At 44.1% G+C, this 4,172-nt stretch overlaps 1 non-coding gene across 1 annotated transcript; it reads right to left on the bottom strand.

Moving 5' to 3' along the window:
• Nucleotides 1-3,744: 3,744 nt before the first annotated feature.
• On the bottom strand, nt 3,745-3,828 carry TRNAL-UAA (transfer RNA leucine (anticodon UAA)). The gene has a single exon. It is a non-coding gene; the product is annotated as a tRNA-Leu (tRNA).
• Nucleotides 3,829-4,172: the final 344 nt, after the last annotated feature.

The following is a 4,172-nucleotide window of genomic DNA, read 5'->3' as shown; positions in this document are numbered from 1 at the left end:
TTTAAAATAAAGATAAATATCTCAAGTTCGATATCATAGGATTCGTATAATGGGGAAAGCTTCTTACTGTACATATTTCAGTTAGAATAATATCTAATAATATATAATATCTGACTCAAACTCCCTATTTCTAGACCCAAGGCCAAATTTGACATTTAAAAAAAGTTTTGATTTTAATGGGATTTTGGAGAAAAAAGTACAGCAAGTCAGAAAAGAAAATATGGGAGGTTTCTAGAGGGATATTTAAATGATTTAAATGTTCATATTTTTTTACTTTGTATTTACAATTTTCTTCACGTCACACTGACACAGATAGGCCTTATGGCGACGATAGGATAGGAGTGTCAAGCCAGCGAAAGTGGCCTGAATTAAGGTACAGCCCAAGCATTTGCCTCGTATGAAAATGGGAAACCACCGGAAACCATCTTTAAGGCTGTCGACAGTGGGGTTCGAACCTACTACCTTCCGAATGCAAGTGACTCAAACCGCGCAGCCACTTCCTCGTTTCCTGTCTAGTTTGATCATAGTAAGCAAAATAAGACGTACCTTGTAAAAACTATGTTGTATTTGGGTGGAGGGGAAGGTTCAAGGTGATGTTTTAAAGACGTATATGGTACATTCGGGACTATACTGACTTAATATTTACAAGATGCTGCCCCTTGAACCTATCAAATATGATACAACATGTCACCACAAATTACACTTCTTGTGTGAGCCAGGACAAGTAAAACACCTGCTTATCATGGGGTCATTAGAGGTTAAGAGAGTAAGTGCATTGTTAACCGACTCATACTCGGACATATGTTGCTGACATTTTTCCATAGTTCCAAACAAATTTGCGCATCTTCAGGACAAATTCGATGTACACTGGGTGTATGATAAGAGAAGTAACACAAATATTAGGTACTTTATTTCATACTGTACCGGGCGAGTACCGGTTAGGGGTGCGCAGCTGTGAGCTTCCATTCGGGAGATAGTCAGTTCGAACCTCACTGTCGGCAGCCCTGAAGATGGTTTTCCGTGGTTTCCCCATTTTCACACCAGGCAAATCACTAGGGAGATCAGTAGTTCGAAATCATTTTCCACCACTGGGTCAGCAGATGTGTTTGGCTGAGACACGAGTAGCGCGAATTTTGAGACACTCCTGGTAAGTCCTTGGACGCTCAGCATAGGTGGATTTGTAATTCTGACAAGCTCCTTTTTTTACCTCGAAAGCGTTGTCGATAATAAAGAAAACTTGTGAAAGAAATATATTCTTTGCATTTCTTCGCCTAACAATCTATCAAACTGTCTATATTTCATTTAATTTTGCCGTATCTGAATAATCGGTGTTGAGGCCTTCGGTTCAGAGTGTCCCGGGTTCGATTCCCGGCCGGGTCGGGGATTTTAATCCCGTCCGATTATTCCTTCCGGTTGGGGGTCTGTTGTTTGTGTCTGTCACAGCACTTTTCTTTTCATATTCAGACAACACACCAGACTACCAACCACCACAGAACAACGCTATAGTGACTACATTCCTCCACATAGGGTTGATGTCTGGAAGGGCATCCGGCAGTAAAACACGGCTAAATCCATACATATGTGTCTGAGAGTTCACATTCGCAACCCCACAGGTGTGCGCAAAAGCGACAAGAAGATGGTTTATTTTTACCATGTACTTGTAGAAATTCCTTTCTTTTTACGTCGCACCGGCACAGAAGGATCTTTTGACGACGATGGGATAGGAAAGGGCTAGGACTGGGAAAGAAGCAGCTGTGGCCTTAATTAATGTACAGTGCCTAGTGTGAAAATGGGAAACCACGCAAAACTATCTTCAGGGCTGGCGGCAGTGGGGTTCGAACCCACTGTCTCCCGAATGGAAGATGATGACTCTGTGACCCAATCCTCACAGCCATTTGCTCGGTACAGTAGAAATTACTGAGGGCAATCAAACGGCACCTCACAAGTGGAACTACCACGCCGGAGTACGGAGCTGCACTACTTGTTAGCCACGAGGTACGGTGATTTTAGTGCCTCAATATGGCGGCTCTACTGCAACCCCCCCCCCCCTCAACGTCATACCGAGGTCCCACTGACAGGCCCAAGAACGGTCCCGCACTTTACATTATTATTATTATTATTATTATTATTATTATTATTATTATTATTATTATTATTAACAAATACATCGCACTAGGGAAATATCCTGGTGGCAAATGATCACTTACAGTAGTGTGATGAAAAATGAAAAAGAAAATCCACAGTCTGTTTTCCAATCATTTGACCGCGTCAGGAATGGAATGAATGAAGCCCCCATCTAGCGGCGAGGATAGGAAATGCGCCGGCTGCCGAAGCCTGTCGCAGTCCACTGGGGCAATGATTAATGACTGATAGATGGAATGTAATGATAATGGAGAGTGTTGCTGGAATGAAAGATGACAGAGAAAACCGGAGAACCCGGAGAAAAACCTGTCCCGCCTGCGCTTTGTCCAGCACAAATCTCACATGGAGTGACCGGGATTTGAACCACGGTATCCAGCGGTGAGAGGCCGGCGCGCTGCCGCCTGAGCCACGGAGGCTCAGTAGTGTGATAATAAAGTAAAGATTAAACATAATTACCCAACAACAACAACAACAACAACAACAACAACAACAAGAGTATAACAAGCAATTTCATGGATATAAAAATAATATTGTCCGCCTCTGTGGTGTAGTGGTTAGCGTGATTAGCTGCCACCCCCGGAGGTGCGGGTTCGATTCCCGGCTCTGCCACGAAATTTGAAAAGTGGTATGAGGGCTGGAACGGGGTCCACTCAGCCTCGGGAGGTCAACTGAGTATAGGTGGGTTCGCTTCCCACCTCAGCCATCCTGGAAGTGGTTTTCCGTGGTTTCCCACTTCTCCTCCAGGCAAATGCCGGGATGGTACCTAACTTAAGGCCACGGCCACTTCCTTCCCTATTCCTTGCCTATCTCTTCCAATCTCCCCATCCCCCTACAAGGCCCCTGTTCAGCATAGCAGGTGAGGCCGCCTGGGCGAGGTACTGGTCATACTCCCCAGTTGTATCCCCCGACCAAGAGTCTGAAGCTCCAGGACACTGCCCTGGCGGTAGAGGTGGAATCCCTCGCTGAGTCCGAGGGAAAAGCCGAACCTGGAGGGTAAACAGATGATGATGATGATGATGATGATGACGATAAAAATAATATTACAAGAAATACTACATTCTAAATCCAGCATCATCACATACAAATTCACACATACTTCAAATAATTCAGAAACCTTAATTGTACAATTTACAGTGCTTTAAAATATGACACCATCACATAGAAATTTAGTCCGGGTCCATGGCTAAATGGTTGGCGTGCTGGCCTCAGTCACAGGGGTCCCGTGTTCGATTCCCGGCAGGGTCGGGAATTTTAACCATCATTGGTTAATTTCGTTGGCACGGGGACTGGGTACATGTGTCGTGTTCATCATAATTTCATCCTCATCATGACGCGCAGGTCGCCTACGGGAGTCTAATCCAAAGACCTGCATCTGGCGAGGCGAACTTGACACACAATTTACAGAAAGCTGGAGCAATTTAGAGAATGCTGGAAATGAAAGCTCCATTTCTTCTTGGCATACAAACGTGCAGCCCTTAAGCCCGTGATGGCTAGATACCAATTTAAATTGAACCAATCATCGTAAGTAGGAAAGCCAATTGAAGTAATAATACTATTACCAATACCATTCCGTTAGAGCAGGGAGCAATCATTTAAAATCTTTGTCAGGTGTGGGGTTCGAACCCACGCTCCCTCTCGGGAACCAGAACTTAAGTCTGGCGCCTTAGACCGCTCGGCCAACCTGTCTGATAATAACACAGCAGTACTTCTACTATAAGCATATTTGATTTGTGTCAATATTTTCATCTCTCTACTAATCAGGATAAGGAAATATAAAGAACTGTGCAGAGTTGTTAAGACCAAGAAGCTCCCCTACTTCGCCGTATCATGGAGGCAGGCAAAAACAACGCGAATGATCCCCAACGTTCCATTGGTATCTATCATAATGCTATGACGTCATATATAGGGTATTTCCATTCTTAGGATTTAAACAAACAACGTATTTATGTTGAGTCGTAAACAACGATTTCTGGAAAGCTGAAATCATCATCATCATCTGTTTACCCTCGAGGTTCGGCTTTTCCCTCGGA

The sequence above is a fragment of the Anabrus simplex genome, chromosome 8 (assembly GCF_040414725.1).
Source record: "Anabrus simplex isolate iqAnaSimp1 chromosome 8, ASM4041472v1, whole genome shotgun sequence".
Classification (NCBI taxonomy): domain Eukaryota; kingdom Metazoa; phylum Arthropoda; class Insecta; order Orthoptera; family Tettigoniidae; genus Anabrus; species Anabrus simplex.
This window is presented reverse-complemented; position numbering and strand designations above follow the sequence as displayed.